This window comes from Pistacia vera, unplaced genomic scaffold (genome assembly GCF_008641045.1).
Source record: "Pistacia vera cultivar Batoury unplaced genomic scaffold, PisVer_v2 Contig125, whole genome shotgun sequence".
Taxonomy (NCBI): Eukaryota; Viridiplantae; Streptophyta; class Magnoliopsida; order Sapindales; family Anacardiaceae; genus Pistacia; species Pistacia vera.
The window spans coordinates 209,201-221,028 of NW_022195303.1; the positions used below are offsets into that span (position 1 = coordinate 209,201).

Genomic DNA, 11,828 nt, shown 5'->3' on the forward strand with positions numbered 1-11,828 from the left:
CCAGAAATCATATGACTGCTGATGCAACTAACCTGCTGCTCAAAACTAATTACCAAGGTGGTTCCACATTCCAAGTTGGGAATGGCCAATCTGTTCCTATTACACACACATATGAGTCAATTTGCCTTTCTAATTCTTCTCCAAGGTTGTTACATCTTAGGAATATGTTATGTGTTCGACATATAGCAAAAAATTTGCTAAGCATCTCTCAAATAACCAAAGATAATGGTGTGATTGTTGAATTTTATTCTAACCAATGTTTTGTTAAGGATAAACTCACCCGAGAAGTGCTACTCCAAGGTTCTTTGAAGAATGGTTTGTATCAACTTCAACTTTCACTTCCCAGTGTGGCTTATTCATTTGTTGCTGACTCAAAAACATGTGATTCACATTGTCATGTTACTGTTTCAGACTCTATACCTGTCACTTCTAGTAGTAGTAGTAGATCACATACTGTAAATCACAATAGTGATCACAATTGTATGAATAAACTTCATTTGACAACTCCTGATAGCCTTCCAGCTCTGTGGCATGCTAGGTTAAGGCATCCACAAGAGAAAACTCTGAAGTTGATACTAAATAAAGTTCATGTAACTGATTCTGATAAGAATAAAAAATTGGATTTTTGTGAAGCCTACAAGTTGGGTAAAATGCATTAGATTTCCTTTCCTATGTCTAATTTTCAAACAAATAGTCCACTTGAATTGGTATATTAAGACCTTTGGGGACCTGCACTAGTTTGTTCCTCTGATGGTTTTAGATACTATATACTATTTGTTGATGATTACAACAGGTACATGTAGATCTATCCCTTGAAATTGAAATCTAAAGCCTTCAAGGTTTTTACTCAATTTCACTGCTTTGCTGAAAAACAGTTGAATGCTAAACTGAAATGCTTACAAACTGACTGCGGAGGAGAATTTAGACCTTTTGCTGGCTATCTTCAACAACATGGCATTCATTTAAGACATCCTTGTCCATATTTGCATAGCAAAATGGAAGAATAGAGTGGAGACAGAATTATCACAGAATTTGGGTTGACATTGTTAGCACATGCTGGCATGCCTTTTTGCTTCTGGTGGCAAGCCTTTAACACATCAACCTATCTTACCAACATATTACCCTTAGCCCCTCTTTCAAATCTTTCTCCTTTCCAGAAGCTATTCAAACAGAAACCAAGTTACACTGATCTAAAAGTCTTCGGATGTTGTTGTTATCCCTTCATCAGGCCATACCAAAAACATAAGTTGTCATACCACACTGAAAAATGTGTATTTATAGGCTACAACAATGCACATAAAGGCTATAAGTGCCTCTCAGCATCAGGAAAGGTTTACATTGTTAGACAAGCCAAATTTCATGAAACAGCTTTTCTTTTTAAAGATGGTTTTAATTGTTTTCTTTTTCAAGATTCTGATGTTGCAGGTTCAAGTTCCAATTTAGATTCTCATAATGGAGGAGGTATTTCCTCATGGAGGTTTGATCACTGTATCAACTTAAGTTCTGTTCCAAAACCTTTTCCTATTGTTGTTCCAGCTACTTCTACTAGTGATGAGTCAAAAGCTGCCAGTAAAGCAACTATCATGGCTTGTCCATCAGTTTCTCCTTTTACTTCTGATAACATACATGAAGAGACATCAGCTACTGGTGTTATGTTTGTAACTAATTCATCTGTGTCTCCTGCTCATAATTCCTCTAACATTCAATTAGGAGTGTAGTTGCCTAATTCTAAAGAAGTTTATACTGACAACATGGCTGAAGAGACAATAGTTCCTAATATGCTGTCTGAAGCACACTCACCTCTGTCCCCTACTCATTGTTTTCCTAGCATACAATTGGAAGTGATGTTGCCAATTTCGAAACCAAACACAGCTACTAATCATCATCCCATGATGACTCGATCTAAAACTTCAACTTCTCAAACTGCAAGTCATGTTGCAGGCCATGCTTATCTCTCTACTCAGATTATACTGACTATACCAAAGGTACTACTTCTGAGGCACTAACCATACCAGAATGGAAAGCAACCATGGAGGAAGAATTTCAAGCTTTTTTAAGAAATGACACCTGGGAACCAGTTCCTTCTACTTCAGAAATCAATCTAGTCTGCTGTAAATAGGTGTTCAAAACAAAATTGAAATTAGATGGTACTCTTTAGAAATACAAGGCTCGATTGGTTGCTAAGGGGTTTCAACAAACACCAGGCCCTGACTATTTCAATACTTTTTTTGCAGAAGTTAACCTACCACAATCAGGATCATCCTCTCCCTTGCTATTCATCATCAGTGGGACATTCAGCAGATTGACATTAACAATGTCTTCTTGAATGGTGAATTAACAAAATATGTTTTTATGGCACAACCTGAAGGATTTACTAATATGAAGTTACCTCACCATGTATGCAAGCTTAACAAAGCTTTGTCTGGACTAAAGCAGGCCCCAAAGCATGGTTTGACAAGTTGAAGAACTCTCTACTATATTGGGGTTTTGTGAACTCAGTTTTAGACACAAGTTTGTTATACTTCAAACTTGACAACTAGGTCATCTACTTGCTTGTATATGTAGATGATATACTCATCACAGGTACTGACTCCTCTTTAATTGCTCGGAATGTTGAGGATTTAAACAAGAAGTTTGCCTTGAAAACTCTAGGTGCATTGAATTATTTCCTTGCCTTTGAGGTTAATAGGAACAGTTCAAGATTGTTACTCACACAGTCTAAGTAAGCTGAAGACTTACTTCTAGAGGCTGAAATGACTAATTGTAAGCCATGTACTACTTCTATGGCAACAGGGACTAAACTAGGAAAAGAAGATAGTGATCTGCTTGATCAACCATCAGTATATAGGAGCACTGTAGGAGGGTTACAATACTTAATACTCTCCTGACCTAACTTAGCCTTTGCTGTCAATAAGTTAAGTCAGTTCTTACAATATCCCACAGTTGCTCACTGGACAGCCTGTAAAAAGGTCCTCAGATACATTAAGGGTACCATTCAACATGGTTTAATCTTTGCCAAAAATCTTCCTTGTATCCTAGAAGGGTATACTGATGCTAACTGGGCTAGTGACAAGAGATCGACTGCTGGCTATAGCATTTTTCTTGGAGGGAACTTGGTTCAGTGGAGTCCTCGAAAGCAGAAAGTTGTAGCTTTGTCTTCAACAGAGGAGAGTACAGAGCTCTAAGCTACAGAACCGGTGTGGATTCAAAACCTTTCCCAAGAGCTTGGGATACAAATAAATAAGACTCCTATACTCTGGTGTTACAATATGAGTGCAGGAGCTCTTTCTTCTAATCCTGTTTTCCATGCCAGGACAAAACATATTGAAATCGATGTTCATTATGTGAGAGAATTGGCTACTGAAAAGAAATTGTGTGTGCAATATGTCGCTTCTGAATATCAGATTGCCGATGCCCTTACAAAAGCCCTTCCTTGGCAAAGGTTTCATATTCTTCGTGATAAGCTCAATGTGGCATCCTCATTAAAAAAACTTGATTCTACTTCAACTTATTGGAGTCTTAAGTTTGGTTGGTTACAGTTGGTTACTTCTGTTTTTGTTTGGATACCTTGTTTTTCTGTGTAGTTGCTTTGCTTCTTCGAAATTCTATCAATTTTTTTTTATTTTTTTATTTTTTTTAAAAGAGAATTGAGCAGCAGCAGTGATTGTGAATTATACAGTAGCTTTGCTTAAGGGGAGAATTGAGCAGCAGCAGTGACTGTGAATTGTACAGTAGCTTTGCTTAAGGGGAGCTATTGAGCAGAAGATGCAATGTAGAACAAGACCAGCTCAGATGTGGTTTAAAAGAGAATTGAGCAGCAGTGACTGTGAGTTGTACAGTAGCTTTGCTTAAAGGGAGAGATATTGAGCAGAAGATGCAATATAGAACAAAGACCAGCTTGGTCTAAGGGGAGATATTGAGCTAATGATGTGAATTGTACAGTAGTTTGGTTTAAGGGAAGGTATTATGCAGAGAATGTGAGGTGTACAGGAGTTTGGTTTAAGGGAGCATATTATGCAGAGAGTAAATGCAGAATGTGTTGTGTTGTGTTGGTGAAGTAATATGCAGCTTAAGTATAGTCTTAAACGCTGCGTTTTTTAAGCAGCTTCAGTATAGTCTTAAATGCTGCGTTTTGTACTAAATAGCTAATATAAAGGAGCCATTCTGTTTCGTTTTCAGTTAGTCATTCAATACAGAAAACAGAATATTATTCACAGTAGCTTATGCTACTTGCTCTCTTCTTGCTTCCGTCTTTCTCTTGAGTTTTTCTTTCTTCTTCTTCGATTCACAATTCTCTTCACAGCCATACTTTTAATATATATATATAAATATAACAACATATATAACAGAGGGACGTGGCAAAGCTTCACCATCATCCAACCTCCAAAATTTGCAACTCTTGATACTACCGTCAAACATGACTGTATTCATTTGTACATGACTTCGTCTGCAAAATTGATAACTGCCAAGGATGAGCTGCCAAATTGGTAACCTGACGTGACAGAATGATAAAAGATGAATGAAACTTAAAAGTATTTCAACTAATGTGAAAAGGATGATATCAAATATATACCAAATAATTTAAAATGCGCAGTGCTTATGGCTGATTCAACTCCGTAAAGACTACGATTTGAGGCTTTGCAACAGCAACAGGTGATGGATGATAAGGAATGGGAATGAGGCAGAGATCATCTTTTCTTCTAACTGTAACACAAAAGGACTCGCTTATGTCCAAATCTTCAGGCTTCATTCCATCAGGAAGTTTCCAATCAAAATGATAAAGATACATTGCGAGAGCAAGCTCAACATTGGCCAGACCAAATATAGATCCTGGGCACATCCTCCTTCCATAACCAAATGGGAGGTATTCAAATTTTGTTCCCTTGAAGTCAAGAGAACCGTCAAGGAACCTCTCTGGAATAAGGCTCTCCAGGTCAGTCCAATAGTTTGGATATCTATTAATTGCCCATGTGTTAACAATCACTTTGGTTTTGGCAGGTATGATGTATCCATTGATCTCGCATTTCTCTGAACTCTCTCTTGGAAGTAAAGGAGGAGGATGTAATCTCAGAGTCTCTTTTATAATTAGCTTCAAGGATTTGATTTCTTCAATGGCCTTTCATCAATTTTCCCTCTTCTATTAAACACTTCCCTCACCTCAGCTTGTGCCTTTTCCATGAGTGTTGGTTTTCTGAGCATCTCACACATTGCCCAATCGGTTATTGTAGAAGATGTCTCACTGCCAGCACTAAAAATATCCTGGAAATTAAAGAATTTATACGAGAAACCAGAGTTAAAACAAACCTAATACATGTTCTAGCAAAAATGAACGTGCCGTGAGTTGTTAAATATTTACAAAAATGATCGCTTTGATGTTCTCGGTAGATAAGGAAAATCGAAGATCACCTCCATTCTCTTGAACTTTCAAGAGAACATCAACATCTTATGTTCATTGATGTTGTTTTCATGTATGCTATCAGATTCTTGATGCAGCTTCTCCATTTTTGACTTGATTTCACTAACCGATTGAAGAAATTTGACTGAAGGAAACAGATCTGCAATGTTAAAACCTGTCAGCAACTTTGAACTTTCCTTCATAACAGATATGAACAATTCTTTGTCTTTGCAGTTTCTGCCAAAAGCTGCCCTTGAAGTAATACCATATGTTGATGAGAAAATTATCTCCGTGAAGTTAACCACTGATCCTGCTTTTGAAGCAATCGAATTTATGATATTAGACGCCTCTTCTTCTCTTAAAGATCGGTACGATTGGACTCTTTTCGAGCTCAAAAGCTTCAATGTACAAATTTTCCTTAGTTTTTTCGCCGTCCAGTAATCACCATACGGCGAAAAAACTACATCATTAGACAATATAGTTGCTGCTAAATTGTAAGGCCTTGATGCAAATGTAACGTCATGGATTTTCATCACTTGTTCAGCGAACTCTGGAGAAGAAACAACAACAGTGGAATTTTCTCCAAGCTGAAGGTGCATATAACGGTCCATATTTATTTGCCAAGTCTCTTAGTCCACGATGCGGTAGAGCCCCAACAGCAGCAAACTGGTGCAAATTTCCAATAATAGGTAATTTCCATGGCCCTGGGGGTAGATTAGAAGTGTTTGCATAGTTGGTTATTGAGAAGGAGGGGGTATGAGCTCCATCTGAGTAATAGGATTATACTAATTTTGGCCTGCCAATGAATTACATCGATTTCATTAACTTATATTGATGTCTGAACCTCAGGAAATTTCATACAAAAAAAGTTTTCTGATGAGATTTGTCCCTTAATAGCAGAGTATCTTCTCATTTTGATACTGTTTTAATTCATTAAATAATATCGTTTGTTGGAATTTTAGGCTTATCGTTTACTATAAAACAAACACATCAATCTTCAAGAATAATTAATTAAGAGTAATACTATAGTTACCAACGGGTGTGCACCGAATTTATGCATCGAATGATGTGGCAAAATCCTGACCGTTGATTCATTATATCATTATAAGTTAATATTAATCAACGGCCATGATTTTGCCATGTCATTCGGTGCACAATTTCGGTGTACACTTTTCGATAACTCTATCATTTTCCATTAATTAATGTATAACAAAACGCTAGTTAGTAAATATGGATATAGCAAAAAAAAGGGTACAGAAATTTTACGGGTCTGATACGGTAGATGGTGAAAAATACATTTGTAAAAATTCAATCATAAAATTCAGATACGGAAAAAATACGATATGAGTATATATGGATTTAATACGATATATTATCAATAATACGTTTTAAAATACGACAGTATAATCTTGATTTTAGCACTTTTCATGATCACTGAATCAATCCTCCATTGTTTTTCTTTATAGGTGTATGATTTATATCTTTTTAAATTATAATATTTCAGTTTGCAAAAAATTGTATCATTTGATTCATAATTAATTACTACAAATGTTATAGAAATTGGCCAATTACCAAACAAAACAAACAATTTTATTTGTCATTAAGTTGAAGAAGAAGAGATGGAGAGTCGTTATTGCCTTAGTGGTTGAAGAATAGTTGAAGAAGAAGAGAGGAAGAGGGCGCCAAAAAAAAGAAGAAGCCTAAAATGATGTTGTTCTAGCTCATTAAATGACAAAATTTTATTTTCAAAAATACAACCGAATTATATTTGAATTATACGCAAATTATACGGCTGGGGCATGTAATTCGCGTATAATTTGACTGTACTTATAAAATATATGAATTTGTATTTTATATGTGAATTATACGGCTAGCCGAATATTTACGTATAAAACGTGAATTTACTAACTAGGAATAAAACACGGTCTCTATATATTGTCTAAAAACGTAGGTGAAATCTTTTGCGGCCATTACTACTTAATTGTCTATATTTATAAGTTGTTCATTGGGTTGAGAGTTGACAAAATAAATAATGAAGAGTGCAGAATAGAAAAATCCACGTTTTTGTAAATATAAAAGAGTAATACTATACTTACAAATAAATTTTACAAAGATCTTTATACAAAGTGATGTGACAAAAAATGAATGGAAGAGTGAATTTAATGAGTTTGATTTTTTGTTTCACTCTTTCATTCATTTTTTACCACCTCACTTTGTAAGATTTCTTTATAATTATAGTATTATTGAATATAAAAAGGTAGAATCTTGTTTTAAGTATGTGAAGTCTTCTCCATTTTGACTTCTTGTGAAGATAAATGATGATCACATTTTTTTTTTTTAGCATTGCTCCATATTAGCAAGTCCTATATGCATTACCTCTCCCTTTTATGGTTAGATGACAAACCCTTTAGCCATCGAGATTAGTTATACCTAGAAGTGTACTCAAGTCGAACCAAACCAAGCCAAGTAGTGGTTGGCTGAGCTCAACTCAAAGCATTTACGCATGGCTTGAGCTCGGCTCGAACAGTAGCCGAGCCAAGTCTAGGCTTAAGCCAAGCTCGGCTCGCCAACAATATTTTTAATACTGTATTATTTCAATTATTTTGTTAATAAATTTCAAAGTGTTAATAAATGCACAAACCTTGCTTCTCATCCCTTTAATTAATTAAATAACCAATCAGAAGTATTTATGTGTTTTTAAAATTGAATTTTATAGTAAAGCAAACCAAGAAATGCATGAAAAGAAGCAGACAGTAGATGTGAATATGGATCCATTCTAACATATCTAAGAATGGAAGCCCAAAACCAAGAAGCAGAATTATATTGACTTTTAAACAATCAACATAGACGTTGAAATACGCATGAGAAATGAAGCTTGGGAATTCTGAAAATGTCCAGATGAATATTACAGGCTTTAAATACCATAACAAATAAATTGAACATCCTTACACATTGGCCGATTTTCAATTCGCTAGCAATAGCACATATGCAATAATATATATGTAAAAATGGAGTCAATAACAGCAGCCACCAAGGAAGGATTTAAACACATATGCAGCAGCCAACAAAAAAATATCAGCAAAAGGGTGCTGTTCAATTCGCAAGTTCAGCAATGAATATAGAACGCTGGAATTCAAACACTTCTATTTTCACATAAAATGTGCTATGCACAGAGTATCCATCAACAACACCTGAAAATGGATGACGGCTCCATTGGAATATGAACAAATCCCTCTGGCCAAAAAAAGAAAAGAAAATATATGAGAAAACTATGAACTATAGTTATTATTAAACATATAAAACACCACATGCAAATAAACATTTACATGTGGTAACTAACAACATTTAATCCGCTTTTTCAAATAAACACATGTAATTTTATATTTCAAAGTTTGCAGGAAAAGCATAATTAATTTCTATGTTTAATCCTCTTTTTCATATAGATTAAACACCATGCTACATACATTTCAATTTTGCATTTCAAACAACATAGACAACATAGTGTACTTAATTTATTATACTTATATGATATACAATATTATTCTATAATATGATGGCGTTTGGATCATATAATGTTTTTTTATCTTAGTAATAAGATTATTGGAAAGAAAGATTACATTGTAGATTACCGGGTTTAAATTATTATTGTACTTGGTTCAATTGGGATGTATTAATAATTAATGTGTTTGGTTGATAGTAATAACAGATATCCTGAAAGACCCTTTTACTAGAATGCCCTTTAGGTGATTACTAGGTATAAATAATTAAGGACTTGTTTGTTTTATTATTTCAAACCCCATTCTCTATCCTATTCCCAAAATACTTGTTTGTTTAATTATTTGGGAAATACTATTCTATTTATTAAATTACTTTTAGACCCCTTAAGTTTATTAACTTAATTAAACACCCCCAGAAAAAAGTTTAAAAATTAACAAAAACAACCCCACCCACCCATAGTTGCCAAATTCCGGCAACCACCGTCAATGGTGGCTAAAATATGTCACAACGGCCTAAAAATGATTGGAAATGGCCGTTTATTCATTGATTTGGCCTTTTCGGCCAGATCCGTGAAAAAGCCAGATCTAGCCGTCGTTGACCGTCAAAGATGGCCATTTCTTTGGCTGTCTCTGACGGCCAGATCTGGCCTTTACGATCATCAACGACCAAATCTGGCCATAGATCTGGCCTTTTTCGGCCAGATCCATGGTGTATCTGGTTGGAAAATGCCAGATCGACACACCACCGGCCAGATTCAACCAGTCTGAGTCGTAACGATAGATTTCGACCACATTCTAGCGGTGGTGGCCAGAATCTGGCATTGTGGTGGTGGGGGTGTTTTTGTCATTTTACAAATTGGGTGTTTTGTAATTATTAACAAAACTAAGGATATTTTTGTCCACATTGTCCACTGTTTTGGGGCAAAATTGAACAAAAATTTGGATTACCGAAGTAATATTTTAATACCACCCTCCCCCGAGGTAATATTATTCCTGGTGATTTACCCCCTTTTTGGCACTGTTTGTCATCTTATGTTCCGGTAATGTTTTTGTACAAAAATGCCAAAAACGGTAATCTGCTCAATTAAACAAATATTACCCTTGTTAAAAAATTTCAACCCGATCCAAACGGGCCCTATAGGTATATGATATTGTCAAAAGAATAATCTATCACATCATTCAGAATATAGCTAAAGTGAATTTCACTACCTATTAATTTCACTGACAGAGGTCACGATGTGAAGTTGCTCGTGACAACTTAAAATCTTCAAAAGTACGAATTCTTCCCTCCTAGAGCTTACTTAGATGATTCAGCTCGTAAGATTTTTTTTTGTTTTGTTTTTTTTAACAGAAAAAACCCAAGTCTTTGGCATATTTGGATTCTTTATGCTAATCGTTTTTGTAAGCCAAGCAGCCAAAGAAATCAAAGTGATCTGGGGGAATTACTTTCCTGAGATTGAATCCAGACTCGTAAGTTGGATCAATTCCAAGCAATGTCCTTGTAACGAGGACCCAAGCTAGCCCTGAAAGGCAACCAGCTATGGAGCGATGTGAAGAAGCTCTCCAACCTATTGCGGCTCACCTAACGAGGAAGAAAACCATGGCTTCGAGGAAAAGGAAGACAATAACAGCCGAAGCATCTGAGTCTAAGTCGGATGACTTCGGAATACTATCAGGTGGGCTATCTTAGAGTAGGTGCCCTAGAGCCAATCAATTATTGTAAAATTGACTTTTTGTAATAATGTTTATTGATCAATAAAAAGAATTTTATTTTATATCGTCTAAATCATATTCATATGTATTGATATATGTCCTTAGAATGGTAGAACCATGACGAGGGTATCAAGTATTTCAAATCTTGATAGTGAGAACCCTATGAGCACATATAGAGGTCATTCTAGAAATGTTCGCAGCCTTAGTATTATTTTGACCAAGGACACAAATAATACAATAAGACTATCATAGGGTTGAACGACCTTGTCGAAAGGCAGTGATTGATCTCATTTGTCAAGGTTGTTTGCCAACAACCTGGTACAACACATAGATGCTTGCTATAGTAAGTTCACTGGACTGACCCATCAGAGGATTCCATATAGATGGTAACCCTAGTGTCTATGGAATAAATCCTCTAACGAATGGTGGTACATGTGATCCTTGGATTTGAGATCATCGAAGCACCTTGTGTATCGATTGGTGTAGTTTGACACTAGCCTAATGTATTTTTATTCAAAGCTATCAATACGGTAATGATTGACTACATCGACGAGTGTATTAAGACTATGGTGGATCAATAGAGGATTCATCACTCCCAAGTATGGGAGAAGTTATCTCACTGTGCAATTCAATAAATGACAAAGACATTAAATATGTGGCCACAGTGGGATTGAGTCATTGCCCAATCCAATTTATCTTTCTGGTTATTAGTCCAGTAACTGAATGCAAACACATCAAGAGTAACTGAGATTGACACTATTTCTATACCTCTGTCTCGATGAGATAATAGATGATAAAAAGATTTGATTGCATGGTAACCATATCGTTGACAGGTAGCTGTGTCCTAAATCCAAATCTATCAGGTGGTCACAATGCCCTACTAGGGGCCAATCTTAGTATGTGTGTAGTGAGAAGATTAATTGGTGTTAATCACGATACTACTCACTACTGGTATGATGAGGAGCCTACGGGTCACACACATGGCTATAAAATTACACTTAGAGTATTCTTTCTCTTAAGGTTCAAGGTTCATTTTCCATTTTGTGCCAAAACCTCACCATATCAAACATAGACCTGATGGCTTTTGGAACGTGGTTCCTTTGCTGATGCTGGTGCGTGGCGTCGGTGCTTGAAGCTTGTGGTTTATAAGTTGTTCTCGGGTGTGTTCCTGGTGAGAAGAAGCTCCAAGGAGTTGCTACACGTTAAGGATTCAGAGTGTGGTG

At 35.9% G+C, this 11,828-nt stretch overlaps 1 pseudogene; it reads right to left on the bottom strand.

Moving 5' to 3' along the window:
- Window positions 1-4,597: 4,597 nt before the first annotated feature.
- On the bottom strand, window positions 4,598-6,169 carry LOC116119436 (annotated as a pseudogene).
- Window positions 6,170-11,828: the final 5,659 nt, after the last annotated feature.